The following is a 23,719-nucleotide window of genomic DNA, read 5'->3' on the forward strand; positions in this document are numbered from 1 at the left end:
AAGAAGTCAAGAAGTAATGTATAAGGCTAAAGATTCCAGAATATGGACCTCAATACATGCTTACCTCGCACTCCACAGAAGTATGATTCCGGATGGGTTATTGTAGATAGGCTGGCAAAATCATCCCATTTTCTCTCAGCCAGGACTACTTATTCAGCTAAGGACTGTGCAAAGTTATACATCAAGGAGATAGTAAGACTTCACGGAGTTCCCACATCTATTATAGCCGACAGAGGCGCCCAGTTTACAGCAAAAATCTAGAGATCATTTTAGGAGGGATTGGGGACCCAGGTAAGTCTTAGTACAACATTTCATCCTCAGATTGACGGACAGGCCGGGCGTACTATTCAGACGCTAAAAGATATGTTATGGGCCTGTGTTATTGACTTCAGAGGTAGCTGGAATGATCATTTGTCACTTGTTGAGTTTTCTTATAATAATGGCTACCATTTTAGAGTTCAGGTGGCACCATATGAGGCTCTGTATGGCAGGAAATGCAGGGCACCGATTGGCTGGTTCGATGTTGGCGGAACTAAGTTAATTGGCCCAAATATGATTCAGCAAGCAGATAATGAGGTAAAGCTCATTTAGGAAAGGTTATTAGCATCCCAGAGTCGACAGAAGTCGTATGCAGATAATCGGCATCGACACTTAGAGTCCCAGATTGGTGATCGGGTAAAAACATTGATATCCACCTCGGAGCGAACTCTACCTCAACATTCGAGGGCGAATGTTCTTAAAGGGGGGGAGGATGTTATACCCCGCGTTTTCAGAGCATAAATATGACAGGTACCTTACCGTAGCAATGGAGAGATTCGGAATATTTCGAGATCGAGCAAATTGAAGAAAATAAGTTCGACGAAAATTTGAAAAAAAATGCTGGGCGAAATTTTAGTCAACTTTGGAGGCGCATATCTCATAGTATATGTGATGTTTTAAGGTGTTTTAAAAGCCTAAAATGAAGTTCATCGAGTCTAGTTTGTGATGCAACAAACCGTTCATTGATAGGACATCGGTGTAGAGAATTATAGACGTTACAAACTGAATTGTCGACGCAGAAACAGCATTTCAGCAGTACTGCTACAGTACCGCTACAGTACCGCGCTACAGTACCGACTTTGGCCTTTTCTTTAAAGGGACGAACATACTTCATTTTCCAGCAAAAAAAAGGTCCCAAAATTCCAGAAAAATCTGCAACTAAAAGAGGGCATGCATACCTCAAAAAAATGTGGATTTTGAGGAATTTCAAGCTACGAAATACCAATCGAAGTCCGGGCAACGCGTAGACGCGATTATGATTTCATTTTGGAGTTGGAAGAGCTTGGGAGCTAGTGAAAATTTAAGATCTTGTTACTTTGGTAAATACAAGGTATGAATCATTAATTTTGTTTTCTTTATCAACATGGATTAAGAAATAATTGCTAGAATAAAGGTTATATTTTGTTGTGTTGAGGTTGTTGAATTATGGATTGAGGCCTGAAGAAAATTTTGGATAAAATATGTATATAATCATCCTGTAGTATGTGGAAATGTATGAAATTCATGAAATAGGAATGTGTATGCTATGGCCGAATAAGAGTGATGATGGTAGGATGTGACGAATTGAATTTTATTTAGTAGTTTGATTGTTGTTGTTGTAGATTTCATGAAGAGAATGAAGGTTTGATGACTTGAAATTAATTTATAGTTGTTGTGGTATTGTTGAAGAAGTTAATGTGACATTAGTATGGTTTCTTATAATTGTATGAATAATGTTGTTAATATATGGCTTGGAATATTCTTGGCCTATGTTTGAATGATCTTAAATTAGTGTATGAATATGGAAATATTGATATTGATTTGAAAGTGTGGGTTGGATTGGAAGTTGTTGCATTATTTGGAAAAGAAGACTATTTATGTTAGAATGCGTTTTTAATCGATTGTTGATGATTATTGGTATTATTGTTGGTATGGTTGTTGATATTTGAGCCGAGTTAAATCTCGGGGATGTTGTATGTATAGGGGAGATGCTGCCCAAATTTCTGTAGACAAGTATTGGTTAAGATTGAATTCTTTAAGCCTTATGATTAATATTTGGTAAATGTGACCAAATGTAGATTTTGGACGAAACGGGATTTGAATTTGGAGAGGCGTAATGAGAGAATAAGGTATGTAAAGCTTTACCTATTCTTCTCTTGGCATGTCCTAGATGTAATAGGATTGAATTCGGACCTCGGGGACAACTCTACACTTTGGAATCTACGTTCGAATTTTCCCCTTTTTCATTCAGTAGAATTGAATTGAATATGTTATGAATAGTTAGAAAAGGGTGCCTAAATGTCTAGAACTTCCACAAATAGGACCCGATTACCTTAGAACTCTCACGAGTAATGCTATGAAGTATAACATACGTAAATTACGTGCGCCACCTCATTTAACCCGAGGTGGGCCCACTATTCCCGGATTTTTCTTATTTGTTCCGTTTGACTTATTTTGAAGTAGAATCTGAAGGAAACTTTTGGCTACTCTTTTTGCTACTTTACGATGGTTGTTTTGAATTATTTCGTAAGCCCCATAACGTATTTTGAAATATGAAGACGATTTCTGAAAGCCTATTTGACATAAACCATTGTTACATCTGAAAGACATATATTATGACTATTGCTCAATTTCTTATGTATATGATTTGACATCTGAATTATGCTATCGAGTCCCTGACTACTAAGCGATAATTGTTTTAACTATTCTATTGAATTCTACGATATTTTGATATGTACAAATAATCTCAGCATTGTTACTTTGACATAATCCGTCGTAACATCCGAAAGGTACGTACTATGACTATCGTCTGATTTCTTTTTATGACCTATCGTTCGGATTACTTTGTCGAGCCTTTTCGAATGTTTTATGATGCATATAGTTTCTCACTACTCCACTCGTGGATGCCTCAATGCTTCCTTCACTGAGCCCGGAACAGGATATGTTATCACGCGTATTCCACTGCATTGTTCGCCGTGCCTCGATGTGAGGGGGCAGGTATACGTGTACATGGGTTGTGGAGTATGTTGTGCTATGTACACACATTCTGATATATGATGATATGATATGATATGGCCATCTGATATGTTTGATATGTGCACATTATGATACGATATGATATGTTACGGAGCTATTCCCTACTCTGGAGTATGCTGTGTTGTGGTGCCAGTGACGGGGTGGCGACCACGTTTTGTTCACCGTGTCCCATAATGGGGCCGGATATGGCATATGTTCTGACATGCATTGATATTTTTGTTCACCGCGTCCCTTATTGAAGGGCCGGGATCTGTTACATGTGCATATGATATCTGGCTTTGACATCTGACGATTCTGTCCACCGCGTCCCTCACGGAAGGGCCGGGATCTGTTATACGCACACATACAATATACGATTTTTGTCTGGAAAGTAAGTTCTCTGGCATTCTGTACCCTCTGTACTTCTTCTGACCTATGATATTGATATACATGATCTGTGTCTGGAAAATCAACATTCTGACATTTCGGATCCGTACTTCTTCTGACATATGACTTCGGCATATATGCTCTGCGTGTGGAAAACAAACCTTCTAGTACTCTCGATCGGTACCCTTTTTTTTTTTCTGACATATGATCTGCGTTCGAAAAATAATTGTTGGTACTTTGGATAGTGTACTTACTGTTTGTACTGTCTGTTTCGATTATGGTTTAGTTTTATGTATTCCATGCTTTACATACTCAGTACATTTTTCGTACTGACCCCTCTTCTTCGGGGGCTGCGTTTCATGCCGCGCAGGTACACCCAGATGAGTTAAAGTTATTACAGAAGATGTTCCAGCAGAGTTGGCAGGCTCCATTTGCTCCCGGAGTGTTGCCGAGTCAGAGTTTGTATATGTATGTTATGAATTCTGGATTTATGTTAGAGACTTTGCAGACAGAGTCGTGGGTATTGGTTATCAGTCTGTAAGCGGCTCCATCAGCCGATATGTCATTCTGTGTTATGTAGTAAATTTTATATAATTACGGACTTTGCCTAAAATTGAGAACGATAAAAGATGGATTTCGAAAGCTTAATATGTATTTTACTTTTATCTGATTTTCAGCATCTGAAGAAATTATGTGTGTAATAAGAATCTGTGGGTTCGCTCGGCTCCGGATATGGGGTCGGGTGCCCATCACACCCTAGTGGAATTGGGGTGTGATAATAACACATCATAACGTCGTATATAAGCGGTACCCGGCCCTATGGCGAGGGGCTCGGGAAACCGTAACACATCATACTGCCGAATATAACATAGTGCGCACGATGAAAAACCGGCCCGGGACTCGGCGAAAGATGTAAATACAGTATGCACGAGCAGAGTAGTGAGAAACTATATGCAATTTAAAAACATCATTATTTTAGACCCAACAAATAAGTAAACTAACCGACGCTCGAGGGTTAAGACGATAATCATGTGAAATCCTTTCAAAAGTCGTTATAGTTATACAAAGGTAAGTCTCGGGGACCACGGATGAGTAGCAACCCAATCCGAGCCCGCCTACGAAAGTTACAAACATAATACGCTTTAGAACTCCCTAAGAATGTATCGGAGCGATCCGAGCTCGTCTATGAAAGTTACTGACATAATTTGACATAAAGCTATTAGGAGTGAAAATTCTTTACACACATTTATTATCCAATCATACAAAAGGCACAAAAACCATGGCTCGACTATATTAGGAATACTAACATCAAGAAGTGAATAAAAATCGTCGGCATGCTCGGATCTTAAGAATGGAGTTACCCCGAGGCTCGTATCATAGCTTACTTGCAACTAGGACATGGCAAAAGAAAGAAAGGTTAGGCTTTACATACCTTGTCCGCTTCTTAAGCTAACCTGAAGTTAAGCCTCGGGTGTCCCAAAATCTACAACAATACCAATGAATATCAAGCATTAGCTATAGATCTTAAGAGTCTAATTCTAAACTAATCACTTTGTTTATAAAAATTTCGGCAGCATCTCCCCTGTAAATACAACCACCTCGAGAATTCAACTCGGCCAAATTTATCAACAACCATACCAACAGTCATTCCAACAATACCAACAATCAATTTAAAACGCATTCTAACATTAGTAACCCGCTTTAACAAAATTCGACGATATTCCGTTTACATTCACTTCAACTACATACAATCAAACCAACACCAATGCTCGCATACTCAAATACTAATCCGAAGTCATTTGAACAAAATTCAAGAACATTTCAAACAATTCGTACAATATTCAAAACAATCCAACCAAAACTCCATTCCACCCGAAACCTTCCAAATGCAACAAGAACAACAACAGCACATTTCCTTCTTTCAAATTCATGAACTACACCAATAATTCACATGCTAGCAACATTATTTTCCATAAATACAAGGAATGGTATTAAAGTCACATTAGCTTCTAAAACAACTCTCCAACACTTACAACTTCAACTAGAATCATTAAACTCTCATTTTCATCATAGATTCCATTACAACAACAACCAAAATCCTAAGAAAAATTGATTCATTCTCTTCTACACCACACAATAACTACACGGCCACAACCCCAACACACCAAATTCATGGTTTCCATTCACTTCCACACACTACAACAAGTACAAAACATTCATAACATATGAAAAAGAAGATTAAATCTTACCTCTTCCACTTAACTCCACCACTTGGCTAGGGTTGTAATTGGCACAAATAAGTGTTTTGCTTGCTCCAACAACTAGCTCACGTTAAATAGGACCTTCCAATTAGTAGAAATGCTAGAAGAAAATAATTTTTGATCAAGATTTTCAAGGGGTCAACTTTAGCTTGGCTTGGCCGAATGGCCTTCCCTTTTTTTTGTCTCCAAGTTTCTTGAACTTTCTCAAGTGATGAAGATAATAAAATGATCAAATGGGTCATCTTTATTCACTTATATTAAGCTCCCATGTGGGTCTTGGCCCACCCACCTTGGACGGCCACTTGGCCCATCCCTTTTTTTTGTCTCCAAGTTTCTTGAACTTTCTCAAGTGATGAAGATAATAAAATGATCAAATGGGTCATCTTTATTCACTTATATTAAGCTCCCATGTGGGCCTTGGCCCACCCACCTTGGACGGCCACTTGGCCCATTTCAAGAACTTTTTTTTTTGTATTTTATAATTCATGAAAAATTATTTTCCTAATTCCAAATTTGCCCTTAGCCTTCCCAATGTTACCATAAACCACCTTGTGAATTTCCCTTTTTACCCCTAGCCTTTCTTAATATTTCCACATCAATAATTTTCATAAACAACTTGTGTATTAAACAAGATCAAAATATAGCCTTGCCTTTAACTTCTCGCACTTATCTTGAATTATCCGCATGTACAAAATACGGGATATAACATTCCCTTGAGTCTTTGACTCTATTAACCACCTAATTAATTTCCTTTTTAAGCAATGTGGTTCTCAAACTAGGAAAAGTGGTTCTCAAACTAATTCTAAGGCAAATCTGGACTTAATCTTAGCAAGGCAATCATTCATCATTTATCAAACCAACAACAGAAGGATACTCAGCTTCATGAAATTCAGACAAGTATCAAATGGAATACAAACATTCATAATCAATACAAGTATTTCATTTGACAGCTGGATAGTGCAAGGAACAAAATTACTGAACTAAAATGTCTACAAGATTGGACATAAACAATAAGGTCCCTGAACCTACTCAAGACTTGTTCAGACTAAGGACAAACTCATTTAAGGTTTTTTTGCTTTACCCTATTCCCTTTCCCAAGTTCCAAAAAGTATGAGCACTAAGTAATCTAGCTAAAACTGTAATAACAGGTCCATTTTTAGGATAAAGCAGCTATTTTATGCAAGATCGAATTCACTTTAATCAATCCTTGATTCAATGATAGGAAATGAAGGTCAAATGTGTACATATGACATGTATTATCCCATAAACTTATAGGGAATGTCGTGACAACCTTTTATTTGGGAGAATGATAATATGAACTAAGTTAGACTTGGTTCTTTTCCAATCTCCTCTCCAAGGTGTCTTTAAAAAGACTTCCCTTTGCCAAGTGGTTCACAACTTGCATACATGCACTCATGACCCCCTTATCATATCATTAAATCAATCCTACTATCCTTAAAGGTAAGACAGCTTGATTTTTAGAACCAAATTAACTTAAAGCCTTTAAGTAGACTATTCTGACCTATCTTTAGCAAACAGAACCTAAAAGGATCTTACTTGATTAATCTAGGTGGATTTTAGTGTCACAGTTTTTAGCAAAATCCCTCCAAGGTCTTAATTACCTCTTCCTAGTCAACTAAAGAGCTTCTATGGGTCCCATGGTCATAGGAATGAAACTCAGGGGAAAAGGACTTCAAAGCCCTAAAGAAGAAGCAGTATAGGGTAGGTCATCACCCCAAAACCCTTTCCTAGACCCTCTTCTTTAGTAAAAAGGAGGTCAAACTGGTCATCACCCCAGTCTATGCCTTGACCTTCCTTTTACTCCCTTGAAGTACTCTCAACCCTTTATCCCATCCCACAACCAAATGACAACCACTAGAAACCTCTAGAACTACAATGAGTTTAATATTATCTTTAAACCATATTCTTCTAATGTTTACGACTTCACTTAATAGTCTACGCTCTTATCCTAAGGCATTGATCATTTGAAGTTTAGGCTCTGTTAAGTAGTCCCAGAAAAATAACCCTCATGGGCACAAAACGACTTCTTATTCGGGCCATTATTTAACAAAAAACAGGCTGATATGCATGCGATGACAGTTTATATATATATGCAAGTAAACGCATAAGCAGTTTATATAAATAATTATATTATATTGAAACACTTATGGTTAGAACTTAAAATCCCCAGCGGAATCGCCATATGTTACGTTGGCATTTCATGGGCGGGATAGCTCTCGGAAAGCTACTAAGAACTTGTTAGTGCTCTTTCGGACTTGTTTTGAAAAAGAGTCGCCACCTAATTTTTAGAAAATTAGGAAAACCGGTGGTGAAGGGTTTATTCAAATACAGTGAAAAATCCTTCGTAATCTAGAGTTCTAGGTAAGGGTTCAGGTGATCCCTTAGGGAAGGTGTTAGGCACCCTAGTATTAAGGATCCGTAGCATACGGTTGACCTTCGAGCTTCAATGCGTGATTTTGTATGAACTGCTTATGTTTTGTTTAGTTTCCCGTATAAAAATACTGTCATGGCATATCATTTTGGTTTTAAAAGAGTTAAACACATTTCCTTTAAGTAAGGGTACTTTGAGTTAGGATTTAAAACATCCGGGTAAAAAATAATTTGTCCTTTTACTTGTAAGGATAGTAATATCGGCCGTGCCCCGTCTAAAACTAATGTCATGTGTTTATAAGAAAATACATATGTATACATATACATATACATACATATATATATATATATATATATATATATATATATATATATATATATATATATATATATATATATATATATATATATATATAGTATTTTATTAATTCATACACTATTCACATTTTATCTCTTTGGTCAACTATATCCTCAGAACTATTTTCCCAAACTTGGGCTTTGAAAGAAATTTCATTCATTTAATTCATTAAGTTGGGTCTATCCCAAATATTTCTTTTTACTTTCTTTTCTTAAGTTTCTCAAATTATGAAATGTACTTTTAAAGATATATTCAAAGATAATCAACTTTTTGTACAAGAAAACATTCTTTCACTTTTAGTTACTTTAATCAAATGGAATACAACTCTTTTATCGTTCGGGTAAAATTCGAAATATCGTCTACCCGAATCCTAGGTTCCAACTTATAAGGGTTTCAATATCTATACAATTTTTTTTTTTTAAAAAAAGCATGTTCACACAAAGTGAATTTAAACAAATAAAATAAGCATGTTTTATAAAAAAATAAAGAAGGAGAGAAAGTTTAGCTTTGTCGGCCTTGGGTCCAAATCTCGTTCTCTTCTAGTCTTTGTCTGAAGCTCTAAGCATCCGATCCTTTTACTTCGTCCTTAAGCTTTGCTTTCTGTACTTGTTTTATTGGTACCTCGCACAATGAGAAGGAAAGTAGTTAGTCAAAATGATACGCTACCCCGTAGGGTGACGTTTAGGAACATAAATAATAATATCCCTCAGACTCGTATCAAACTTTGAGAGCTTTGATTACGGAGGCTCAGACTCATGTTTCTTTTTAATATAGGGAAAAAGGACTCCGAAACATGTTGCGGCTGCGAACTGGTGACTCGTCAATCGTTCTAGCCGCCTTGCCAAATGCATATTGGTTCTACTTTATTACTATACTATGAGATCATCATTGCCTAAACCGAGGGATAACCTTTAGCATGACCTCAAATTAAATGTTCTCATCGGCCCAAGTGTAGTATCATGTTCAAATAGTGGTATTTTTTATCAAGTGTATCATCCATTTCTACCTGAAAAAAAGCAGCTTCTCAAAAATATCACAAAGATCAATTTCATCCAGAGTAGCATCAACTATGTTTCTTCAGAAAGAAAGAAAAAAAAGCAACAACACTTGTCCAGGAAACACAACAGCAAAATGACCTAAAGACTCAGCAGCCATTTTAGCTTCAATGCTGCCTAAAATGTAGCAGATTGATTCTCGAAACACAGTAGCGAATTAGCTCAGATTTGCACCAATATATCCCAAGTGCAACAATTAGCACAATGCCACAACTACATTGGGCTTGAGAAAAACATTAGGCTGGTTTGGAGATTAAAAAGATAGTCAAGAATTGAGTTTAAACTGTGACCTTTTGCATTTCAATTGTAACCACAATTTGTAGAAATGGTCAATTCAACTCAAATTAAGATCATCTCTTCTAAATCAAAGCCAATCTTAAAAATCCAACTAAATTAAAATAAGCTTGAGAAAAAAATCAAATATTCAACTAACTAATTAAGCTTCTTGACTTAACAGAGTAAAATATTTATTTGTAATAACGTACTAATTACAGTAATAAATCTTCTTGACTTAACAGAGTAAAATATTTATTTGTGATAACGTACTAATTATAGTAATAAAACTACGTACTTAATTAAGGCATTTTTTTTAAATTGATGCATTTTCTTTTAAATTGATTTTCAAAAATGATAAAATAGGCATAATTAATAATTAAAGTTATACATAAATATACATAATATATTAGGGTATTTTGCCAAATGAAATGGAAAAATATCATCAAAAGCTGTTTTAGAAAGTATTTTTAAATTTTCGAATAATTCTTTTACTCTGTTTGCGATTCAAGAAGCTTGACTAGTTAATTGAAATTTTTGGAGGGCAAAAATTGGTTGTCAACAGACCGTCCATATAGCTCACAGTACTTGGGCTGGAATGTGCATGCAATTGAAACAGTCTACATCCACCCTTATAATGCAGCTATGCGTTCATAGACCATCCATAGGGCTAATCTGACAGGCCGCACACCTACGTGTTCATAGTTCGTCCGTAAGGCTAACCTTTACTGTATGCCTGTGCGTTCAAAGTCCGTCCATAGGGTTCATATCTTATACATCATCAGCTTAACAATAACCATACAAGCATCAATCAATGACTATAAGTCAAACTCTAATCTGCAACCTCATTAGCTTATAAGTACTTGTTATCTTTAGCAATCTATAATCTCACTCAATCTATTACCATCCTTCTTATCTGTATTCCACTTTTTCTATGTTACTAAGGATTCGTAATACTATTTCAAGAAATGCATCGCTAGCTTATTTAACTTATAATCTGACTTAGAATTAATATGATTCTAGCTTTTCGTAAGCTATGTGATGCCTATCGTTCGTTGGTCTGATTATATAAACCATTATGCGACATGTAACGATAACGGATATGCCTATTACAGCTTTACCACCATTTCGGAATTTGTAACTCTCTTTCATTAACTTACGATCTATTTCTGGAAATGCTACACTTCTTCTTTTATAAACTATGTGATATGTTAACTTGTTGAATTGCTTACATGAAGTCGCTAATCTGTGTACAAAGAGCTGCGTGCTGACAATCTATTGGTTCCTAGTCTCGTTACGAGATTTACCGTATTCTAAAATCTTTATAACTCAATAGGCAACTTGTGCCATCATGAAACTCTTTCCGGCTCTAGGTATAATCTCACTTTGGCTTAGGGTAATATAACCATCCTCGAGGTTTCTTATCACTTTCATAAACGTGTATATATACTTCGATGGATACTGAAAGGAGACTATCACGATCCAATTCGTGAATCGTGATGGCACCTACACTGTCCCCCAGGTAGGCGAACCATTCCCAAATCATTTTAGTCATTTATAAAAATTATACGGAAATAAACAATAATTAAGCTGACAGATTCAAATTATATGAATGATAAACACGGAAGTGATAACAACCCCAAAATATGGTCTGGACTAGTACAAGAGCCACTATTACACATATACAAGTTTTATAGAAAGTACAAATCTAAAATATCAATACCGTCTCAGAAATACAAAGTAGACAGTTAAATACAAGGAAGAGTCTCCGGGTTGCGGATCTAGTCCAAAAGCTCACCCTGGAATCTTTGTCACGTAGACTCGGATCACCCTCGACGACATGAACTAGAACTAGTAACAAACTCTACACTCAAGAGTACAATAAGAGTAACATTAGTACAAACAACACGTACTGGGTAAGCATCATAGGACAACTAAGATTAGTTCACGCATACAAGCATAAAATCAACAAGATAAGCAGATAGGCACATAATACTCAATCCAAGGTCACAAAATATCCCATAACTGAATCACAGCCTAAGAGGAAGCTTCTAAAACCACAAGTCTGTCGAGTCTCCATAATCTCAATCGATAATCGCGAATCTAAGTCCTGAACCTAGGCATAGTCACTACTCTGCAATCTGACCCAATCCTTAATCCGATCCATTCTACCACAATGATACTAACAGACCATACCAAATCATAAATAAGAGATACATGATGATGCAAATAAAATGTAATGATGTGCAATGCGATGCACTGGCCAAATACCTCAAACATGTACACACATGCTAATGGTATTATTTGCCCAATAGTCATGACCTATGGGGGACCCGTGAAGTCCATGTACCCCTCGCTCCAGAACAGACCTCAGATCACGAGTTCACAACCTGGCCACATCCTCACCCTCCATCAAATGTGCCTGATATACATATATCAGGATAGGCCACATCCTCACCCCCTGTCACATATCCCTTTATACATAAATTATGGTTCAAGTCTAGAACCTCAAGATGAAACATCAACTCAAAGTAAGCATGATCAATTAGCGAAATCAATACCAATGAAAGTGCAAGTCCCAATGCCATAACCATATTAAGACATAAAATAATCAGCTCAACCCTGGGATGAACTATACAAATCCTCTCGATAAACATAAGAGCCTATGACACCCTTTACTTCCACATATAGCAAGCACAACTCACAAGTAAGTGTGGTGTCCCCAAAATGTTCCATTTTCTTTCATAGTTGCCATAAGTCTGTCATCAATCATTTTCGAACCATTTCCATCATGTATGAATGTATGAATGCAGGAATGAGAAATCAGTGCAATAAATGTAAATGAATATGCTATGAAGAACACAAACACCATAAGTTGTATCAAATCTTGCATAATATCATTACTATCAGTAAATCATAATAAAGATCTCATTCGTGCCTTATCACAAGTACATATCCAATTCAAGTCTAATATCATTATCTGATCACAATATGAATCTCAACGTATTTCCAATTCAACAGTCCATATGGAAGATAATCAACCCATAATATCAAGGTTAATGAATACAAGGCACCATGCCACAAATCATAACAAAACTCAGATAAATCACTCAACAACAGTAAGGATATGAAACCATCTCAATAAACAAGAAGAGTATATATTGAGTCCTTCCTTCTCGTATCACAGCAAATACACCTCAGTTTTTAGTACATAGAGTAATGGCGACAAGCCCACATAATCAAAAATTATATTAACCTAGATAATATTCCAACCAAACACCGTGTCTGAAGACCTAATCGTGCTTTCTCCCATCAATTTTATACAGTATATATATTTCGCTAATCAAAGTCTTACTAAAGTAAGCCATAACTTACCTCGAATGCAGAACAGGAGGCACGAACTACTCCACTCGAGCCTTCTGTTTTCAAAGCATCTCATAAAAGTCAAAGTCTAGCAATATAATGTTAAGTAAGCAATAGACCTTGTAATAACTATAGGGACAACATTTGGGAAGAGGACCCAATACGATTGTTCAACACGATGAGCGACAAGCTCGAATTGGAACCCATTTAAGCCCTTATACCCCTCCCTCTTTTATCTTGACTTCAACATGAAAACAAAATTAGCATGATAACCAACATATTCATGAAATTTTCCAACCTTATATCCATCATAGACAACAATAAAAATAGTCCAATAATTCCGTAACAACAACAGAAGCAACCTTCATGTAGTATTATAACTTACCTTCATGTAGTTTTATAAAATTTTCTTCCTCAACTCGCTTAAATATACTTAGATAAACTTTAGCACAACCAAGAACATGATTTACTTACCTTATATAAAAATAACAACTTGATATCCAAGGGTTCTTTCACCTGGAACCACCCTCAACACCACAACAACTTCATACAAGAGTCACCTTTGACCTTCCACTAACTTTTGGTGTTGAGCTTGGGTATAAACACTTGCACCTTTAGATCTTCAAGAACTGCTAATAGGGTTTGTGAGGGGTGTGTGGACGAAGTTTAGGCAGAAAATGATGAGAAATGTGCCGTCAATTCATTTTATAAAAAGTTAAGTCGACCACCGCCTATGTGGGTCCCAAAGGGAGCTGCTTGCGCAGTCTCGCGAAAATGTGAATATCTCTCTACTCCGATGTCGTATCGATGAACGGTTTAATGTGTTGGAAACTAGACTCGGATACCTTCAATTTGGTAGGTTGATTGCCCCATAACTTCAAGTATAGTGGGAGAGAAGCTCAGTGACATTTGACCCAAATTTCAGCGAACCTATAAATGTAACTTGTGACGTCTTTTGTTTTACAACTCACTTGACTTCAAAACTTAACATACGACTATTATATAATTCAAATACCTCATAACATGGCCTTCTTAGCATGTTAATCACTCTTAGTCTTACCCCAAAAGTACGGGTTATAACATTCCCAATCTCTCCGACTTTCGACGAAACTTATTTTCTTTGATTTGTGTAACTTCTAAACCTTCCAACCTTCTTGGTTCTTGTTGATCGTGATATTAAATCTTTGTAACCTACAAGTATCATGATTAACTTACTTTATATAAGTTCAAATATGATCTCATTCTAAAGCTTACGTCAATTGACTTACGACGAACTTGGTGTATCAAAATGCGGGATGTAACAAAAACTATGATTGAGAGTTATATATGCTCGAATTATACAAATATTATAAGCTTATACTTAAGCAAAGAATACCCAAATGAATTAGAGATTTCTAATTCATTAGCATAACTATAAGACCTTATTCATGAAAGGAAAATTAAGTCGAAAGGATCATTCCCGGCCATTATAGCAAATTCAAAGGTGTTTAAACCCAACAAAATTATTATCCATTTGGAAGCATTTCATCCGATTGATAATGTTCGTGAATTAGGGATAAAATAACTTGAGTAAAATTATTGAAAATAAACACACGAAGACTATTTGGCCAAGTGTAGCAAAAATGTATATGAAGTCACACGTGTATAGGACAAAGATTCCTTCATCTTAGAATAAGTGAAGATCATAAGTTGTTTTCTAAATAAAAAAGAGTTAGAAGAATTCACTTGCGTTTGGAAACAAGGCATCCGGATATACAGAAATCAGAATAATTAACTTGGCCTCGGAAGCAGGGCGTTCGGGTAAGTTTTGAATGTTTTCATCTCTTTATTTTGTTTTACATTAAGGTAGGATATAGCTACCGGAATTATAAAAGCAAAAAAGAGGTCCGATAAGAAAGTAAGATGATTCTGAAATGGCATGATTATTGAATTAGAAATTAGGAATACACTTTTTGGAAAAAGGTCAAAAGGTACAACAAAAATCCTTACATAAGTTCAAAAAACTAAAAGGGTTACAATGTATCAGCAAGTTACTAGGTTTAAACTAATCACTATTCAGAGCATCCACTGTTCTCATCAAAATTGTAGTAATTATAAAACTATTCTTAGTGGTTACGGTGCAATTAAGCTACGGGTTTCTTCTTCAAACCCCTCTGGAATCTCCGTGAGGATGAGTAGGGAGGAACTTGGAAAATCCATCAGTAGACATATCAAGAAGAGCATCAAAAAATTAAACTTCTTAAATGTCCTCTTCTTTGGCTGCTGCCCAGCAACTTCGCCTTCAAATTCCATTGAAGTTGGTATGAGAAATGCCTGTGAAATTGAAGTAGCTAGGGTAAACAAAAATGATTACACAAGCTCAAAAGCGGAGTGATTACATGGTTGATGAAAATTCTATCGGAACAAAGTTATGTTATTCATTGAAAGTTAAGAATGCGCTAAGGGATCGTAGAAATCGACCTAGCCATACTACAAACCCACGAAAGGGACCGGGATGTTCAATCCCATGATCCACCCGGGCTTAAAATCAGAATTTGGAAAAATTACATAAAAATCAACTATTGTCTGAAACAAAAAAGAGGAAGGGAAAATAGCAATTCTATCATAAAAGTTAAGAACAAGTACGAGAGCTAAGTATCTTGAGCAGCTCCAGCAGCAGGTGGTGACTCAGAGTCCTCACTCTCCAGTCCATTCTCCTCAGGGTCCTGGATGTCCTCGAAAGCCATCTCTGCAGCCTCCAAGTCTATTTCTGCCTCAAGCAGCGACGTAGGAAGGTCGCGCTTGCCTCTTTGAGCGTATCCCTTCGAGTTTCTAGAATGGCTAAATCATGACGGAGTCGTAATTTTTAGCATCGGGCTCGAAGGTGGTCCCGAGAAACGTTAACACTGGAAAGTTGTCTCCGGATGTTATTCAAATCATCCTCGAGCCTGACTGCTTTGTTCTGAAGACCCACATACGAGGAAGTCAGAATTTGAAGAGAATTCTCCAGGTCTCTTAGAGAGTAAGTCATATCTTCTAAGTGCATTCTCAAAGAGGCCTGGAGGAAATCAGAATCTCAAATTTTGGCTTGGAGCCTTTCTACTTCAATCATCAGGCGGTTGTTATCCTCTTAGAGTTTGAATTTTCCACGGGATTGAGCAATGGATCGTGCGAGTTCAGCAGTGGAGTTAGCAACCACGTAACCCTGAAAGATGGGACTTACGAAGAAGTTTATAGGGAAGGTAGAATAAAAACCAAAAGAAACAAGTTGGCCAGATGAGCCAGTGAAGATCTAAGCTGGAAAACGGAGGTTTGGGACGTGGAGATTAGCCCGAAGTTCCAACTTCAGCTGGTGGAATAAAGCTCATTTGCGATGGTTCGGAAACTGGGGCAACAGGGCTTCCCGAACATAATTCGGGGGAGGGGGGGAACCTTAGGCTCTCCGGATGCTTTGCTGGAACCATCACGCAAGGGATCTTAAGGACCACCAACCTGTGGCTGCTCATCGTCATTATCAATAAAAATCACCCCAGGTTGAGCATCTTGTTATGCTTTGCTCCACGCTTCCATAAGCAGACATCGGGTCCATTTTCTAGAACCAATTCTTGTCGGGGAAGTGGATGCATCCTTTGGCTTACGTTTTCGGCCGGAGGAAGCGGCATTAACAATGTTTGACAAGGCAGTTTTTCGAGTGGGAACTCTTCGGGAAGAGGTTTGTCTCGCAGGAAAGCCTGCAAAGGGAGGGTGAGTAAAAAGAAGGAAGAAAGAAGAGACGTGAAGCCATACGCAACTAATAAAATTAAGTTTCGCCTACCGTGACTTTTTCCCGTCCACCAATCGAAGGTCATGCTTCTCTAAGATCGAGTCATATTGGGAGTGGCAGGCAGCAGAACAACAACCCACTCGAAAATCCCAACTAAAAGTTTCGGCTCTACAGGAACCACAGAAAAATAGCATATGTTATATCCCACATTTTGTACATTCGGATAATTTAAGACAATTGCAAGAAGTTAAGGACAAGGCTATATTTTTTATTTTGTTTGGCACACAAGTTGTTTATGAAAGCTATTGATGTGGAAATATTAAGAAAGGCTAGGGGTAAAAGGGGAATTCACAAGGTGGTCTATGGTAATATTGAGGAAGGCTAAGGGCAAATTTGGAATTTGGAAAATAATTTTTCATGAATTCCAAAACAAAAAAACATATACAATGGTCTTGAAAAGCCAAGTGGGCCGTCCAAGTATGGTGTGGGCCAAGGCCCACATGGATGAATTATGTAGGCATATATATATGACCTATTAGTCATATTTCTCACAAACTCTAGAACCTTGGAAAAGAAAAAAAAAAAAGAAGAAGAAAGAAAGAGAAGGGGGATTCGGCCATGGCTCCCAAATTGAGCCATGGAAAATTGACCAAGAAAATTATTTTCTTCTAGCTTTTCTACCAATTGGAACGTCCTTAACAACATGGAGTGGTTGTTGGAGCAAGCAAACTATTTATTTGTGCAAACATACACCCCTAGCCAAGTGAAGAGAAGTGTGGAGAAAGGTATGTGTTCAATCTTCTTTTACATATGTTATGGATGTTTTGTGAATATTGTAGTATGTAGAAATGGATGAAATCATGAAATATGGGTGTGCAGGTCATGGCCGAATAGGGTTGTGTTGTGTAGAAAAGATGAAATGATTTTATTTAGTAGTTTGATTATTGTGTTGTGGATTCCATGATGTAAAATGAAGGTTTGGTGGCTTGAAATGAATTTGAAATCGTTTGTGCATTATTGAAGAAGTTAGTGTGACATTAGTGTGGTTTCTTATATTTGTAAGAATAAATTTGTTAATGTATGGGTTGTTGATATAACTCATGAATTTGGAGATAAGAGATGTGTTTGGAAGATTGTAAGTTGGTTGTTGTGATTAAATTGAATATAAGCAAAATGTTGTCGAATTATGTAAAAGAAGTTACTACCGTTAGAATGTATTTTGGATTGATTGTTGAAGTTGTTAGTATAATTGTTGGTGTGGTTTATGAATTAAGAAGGAAAGGAAATGTGTTGTTATTGTTCTTGTTGAATTTGGAAGGTTTCGGGTGAAGTGGTATGTTGATTGGGTTGTTTTGAATATTATGTGAATTGTTTGAAGTATTCTTGAATTGTGTTTGTAAGGTCTTGGGCAAGTATTTGAATGTGTAAGCATTGATGTTGGCTTGATTATATGTGATTGAATTGAGTATAAATGAAATGCCGTCGAATTGTGTAGAAAGGATTGTTAATGTTAGAATGTATTTTGAAATAATTGTTGAAGTTGGAGATATAATGGTTGGTATTGTTGTTGATAATTTGGCCGAGTTGAATTCTCGGATTGTTGTTGATAAAATTGGCCGAGTTAGATTCTCGGGGATGGTGTATTTACAGGGGAAATGGTGCCGAAATTTTGGCAGATTATAAACGAATTCATTTGAAAGACTAAGACAAGCATATGTCGATAAGTCTAATGATTATGTCAATTCTCTTGAATGTAGACTAGCAAGTTTGGATGAATAAGCGTAGCTAATTGGACGTGGGACAGGTATGTAAGGCTTACCCTTTATTTCTTTTGGCATGATCTTGTGGAACCAACATGACAACGTATATGTATGATTTCAAAGAAACTCCCATTCTTAGAGCCACTAGGATGGCTAACGTTCTTGATTTCCATAAGCTATTTCATATGGTTTTGATGTGTATCGATGATGTCTAAAGTGCTGTTTGATATGTTTCCGAATGGCATTTGAAAGATAATTGATATGACTAAAGTTTTAATCCTCAAATGCTAGCACGTTCGATTATTCCATCGAGTCTTTGATATATTTTGATATGTACATATGGCTCCAAAAGTTATATTTGATTTGATCCATAACGATATCCGAAAGGTACTTGATATGATTGTTGCTTTGATTTTCCAAAAACGGCTTCTGAAACGTTCGTAGAAGGTTCTGTACTTCAAACGCTCGTAACTTTCTTATACTAAATCGGATTGACCCGAAACTTGTTTCTGAGCCTTCAGGTGTCGGTAAGTATACTTGTCCATTGAGTCTTAGAATTGATAAATGGATCGGGCCGTACGTTCTTCGGCACTATTATATATATATATATATATATGGATCGGGCCGTACGTTCCTCGGCACTATTATATATATATGGATCGGGTTGCACGTTCCGCAGCAGTATAATATATGTATATGGATCGGGCTGCACGTTCCGCAGCAGTATCATATATGTATATGGATCGGGCTGCACGTTCCGCAACACTAAGCATGCATGGTCTATGTTTGGAAAGTAAGCATTGTGGCACTCTGGTTGATCTACTTATTTTCTGTACTTTTTCTGACATATGACATCGGTATACAAGATTTGCGTTCGGAAGATAAGCACTCTGGTATTCTGGCTAATGTACTTACCTTTTGTACAACTTGTTTCGATTATGGTTCTGTTTTCTGTATTCCATGCCTTACATGCTAAGTACATATTCCGTACTGACCCCCTTTTCTTCGGGGGCTGCGTTTCGTGCCACGCAGGTACACCCAGATGAGTAAAGGACATTGCTAGAAGATGCTTCAGCTGGATTGGCGAGCTCCACTTCCTTTCGGAGTGTTGCTGAGTCAGAGTATATATGCTATGATTTCTGATTGATGTTAGAGACTTTGCAGACAGAGTCGTGGGTATAGAATGTCAGTTTTGTAAGCGGCTCCGTCAGCCGATGTGTCATTTCGTGTTTTGTTATAAATTATGATTACAGATTTTGTTTGGTTTGAGAATAACAAAAAGAATATTTCTGAAAGCTCTCATTATGTATTTTACTTTATTTGATTTAAGAGTTCAAAGAGACTATGTGTGTAATAAGAGTCAGCGGGTTCGCTCGGCTCCGAATATGAGGTCGGGTGCCCATCACACCCTAGAAAGATTAGGGTGTGACAAAGTGGTATCAGAGCAGGTTGTCCTAGGGGTTGTCTGCAAAGTCGTGTCCAGTAGAGTCCTGTTTATGGGTGTGAAGCCGACCACATTTATAAACAGGAGGCTACAGGGCATCTAGGGATTGTTGACCTTCTTTCTGTCTTAAGATCGTGCGATAGAGCCAAGTCATAGGAAAAAAAATGAGATTCCCTATATAAGCCTTACATACGACGGAAGAAGGCGAGTGATGATATAGAAGGTCATAAAGGTAAGTCTGGATATATCTGTTCTGTTATCTGAAATTGGAAGCTCTGGATGGCTGGAATGTGTTATATAGCCGTATGTTCTGTGAGGTATCGTCGATAGTTGCTGCGTGCAGAGTTTGAATAGTAAGAATTGTAAAGGAGATTCTGCCAGAAATCGTTCAAAATCAGGTCATTTAGTTGGGTATGCCCAACAGGAGGAAGCGTGGAAAGGAAATATTGTAAATAGACAATAAGTGGGATGTGATATTTTAGAGGAGCTACGGATTTGGGCATGGCGTGAAAGATAATTGTGAGAAAGACGATTAGCAGTCCAGGGGATTAAAATGAATAACATCCGAGGTTTGTTAAGAGCAAGGTCTGTTAAAGGATTCAGAGAAAGTCGACAATTAGTTTTGCTGTAAATTATTGTGTAAGGATGGTGAGTGGAAATCCGAATAGGTTGATACCCGAAGTATTCATAAGTAACGACGATGAAGGTATATTTGCTATCATCAGGAACCTAGGAAGTTGTTACACCTCGGAAAATTTTCCGTTGGTACGCAAGAGAATGAACTAGTGATGAATATGAGTGCATGATGTCCATGAGCAAGAAACGACGTTAATGACCTTAGGCGAGATTTTGAAAGTATCCGATGTGAGACGAGGAAGTTGGCTAAGTTAAGATGAGATACAAGGTGAGCAATGCATGTGCATGGACGGGGGTGATTAAAATGAGAAGTCTAAGAAATATGGGAAGTTGCAGAATTTCAACTGCCCAGTGATCGTAAATCGCAAAATACGGACCGTAAATTGCAATACGGTCCGTAAACTGGCAGTCGTAAACTGCCATGCAAAAGCTTCAGCTTTCTGCCCAGTCAAGAAATGGTAAAATACGACCAGGTGGACGGACCGTAAAGTGATTTACGGCCCGTAAACCATGGTCGTAAACCACCATGAAGGCAGCCCAGCTTCTGGTTCTGGAAATGGTTAATTACGCCCATGGAGGATAAGCCGTATAGTGGAATACGGGTCGTAAACCTCCATGGAAGACCACTGTTCACCCAGCACAAATTTTTCAATTCATTAAATGTGAGGATCAAGACTTGTCTTATTTCATTACAACATTACACCACTTCTCTCTCAAACTTCTCTCTACATTTATTATATGAGTTTTCAAGGATTATCAGCCATCAATAACATTAAGACAAGTGAATCAAGGATAAGGGAATCATCAAGGATCATCCAAGTCAAGAAATCCAAATGGAGAAAAACTAGGGTTTTGCTCAAAGAGGAGTATTATCAACCAAAGCTTGTTCCTACAACTTCTAAGGTAAGATTCATGATTTTTACAAGATGTTTAAGGTATTGGAGAATTAAAATACATGGATTGTAGAAAATGTGGTCAACTAGGTCATGAATGGTGAATAGTGACATTTTGAGGAATAGTTTGAATTGAATTATGAATGTTGTTGTGTTACGATATGAATGTATTATAAATGGTACTAAGATCATGAACTAGACATTTTAGACGAATGGACGAAGTTGGAGGTCATGACCATAACTATGGGAGAATTAGAAGCAAATTGAGAAATCTAGATAATGTGGATGATGTGAAAGACTAATGGCCATTGTTATGATATTAATGAAGGTATAGACGCTAGCATTGGAAGGAAACGTGCAAGTGTAGGATAGTCCGACGAAAGGGTATGTAAGGCTAACCCTTCTTTCATAAGGCATGATTCTTGTCCAAACTTCTAATTCCTCTATATGAGTATGTTGTATTCAAGTGATTGACACTCCGAGCTCATAAGCTCACGATCCTTAACATGTACTACGATTGTACTACGCCCCTCATATGACGAGTAAGCCTAAGATATGGATGTAGCAACAATGACGATGATAGTGATGACGATGATAATAATAATGATTCTAAAGGATCCTACGGGCTATTATATTCACATGTGCCTATGAAGGGCTATAATGACACCCCGAGCTTATAATGCCGGGTAGAATATATGTATATGGACGTATATATATATATGATTATGTATAAAGTATGTATACGATTACGTAACGCGCGCACACCTCTGCAGATGGTACGGATAACCCTGAAGCCTTGGTAGGGCCAGGTAGAAATAACATTGAGCCTTGGTTGGCTAAGTACGCATGAAACACCGAACCTTATGGTCGGGCACACTATGTATGTATATAAGTGTATGGCTATGTATATAATATGAATATGAATGTGAAAAGACTATGTATACGAATACGAATAAGGACATGTATGCGGATATGAGCCCAAGTAGGGTACGAGCACTATTATGAAATACGCATGAGAAATGGAAAGTTCGTATGAAAGGCAGGTAAGTGCCATGATGATGATATTATTGTCTTCCCTCCTGTGCCACTTCATATATTGTCTATGATGCTTCTATATTGATGTTAATCACGCTTTACATACTCAGTACATTCTTCGTACTGACGTCCTTTTGTTTGTGGACGCTGCGTCATGCCCGCAGGTGCCTATTTGGAGATTACATAGAGAGCTCCATTTCCTTCGGAGCCATATCTTTTGGGTACTCATTCTTTTGTGTATATAATTATGGGCATAGCGGGGTCCTGTCCCGCTAATGTGATATGTTATACTCTTAGAGGCTCGTAGATATGTGTGTGTGTGGGTAGATATGTTGGCCTTGTCGACCTATGTTTAGTATATCATTTTGTCGGCCACGTGGGCCCATGTACATTGATGTGGCATAGATGCCTATGATAATATAAATGGGTTGTTGTCCAAATGGGACTAGTTGACGTATGAATGGAAATGCATGTATAATTATGTGGCTCATCTAGATGTAAGCATAAGAGTAAGCTAAGAGGGTGCCTGGGTGGGCTAGCACCGGGTGCTCGTCGCGGCCCCGAGTCGGGTCGTGACAGAAGTCCAGGACAGGAAATAGTCGTACGCATAGGTGGAAGGTGAACATTGGGAATTAAAAAGGGTAAAATAGTAATTGTAAAGGGAAGGACGTGTTACGAGAATGTCCCGGAATGTGTAAGACTTCGACTTGCTCCTGATTATGTAATAAAGGTCATGCGAGGAAGTGGACGCGATTATATCAGCATTAAGGCGCCGAATTCCATCGAAGCTTTGAGGTTAAGCGTGCTAAGGTGGGAGAAATTTTAGGATGGGTGACCCCCTGGGAAGTGCGCAAGGAATCCTATACATTTAGACATAAGAGACAAATGAGAAGCTGGAGTAGCCTAAGGGAAACTAGAGCATACGGGATGGCTGGAGACCATAAGAGGTCGTGCAGGACGAGGCAGACCGGACTGGAGAAGAGACAGAAAGTGCGTCACAACTCTGGAATTAGGATAGGTTTGAATAACGTTTGGAAGTATTTTGTGGGCCAATTGATAGTAATTGTATATATATATATATGAGTGCG

Source organism: Lycium barbarum, chromosome 2, assembly GCF_019175385.1.
Source record: "Lycium barbarum isolate Lr01 chromosome 2, ASM1917538v2, whole genome shotgun sequence".
Classification (NCBI taxonomy): domain Eukaryota; kingdom Viridiplantae; phylum Streptophyta; class Magnoliopsida; order Solanales; family Solanaceae; genus Lycium; species Lycium barbarum.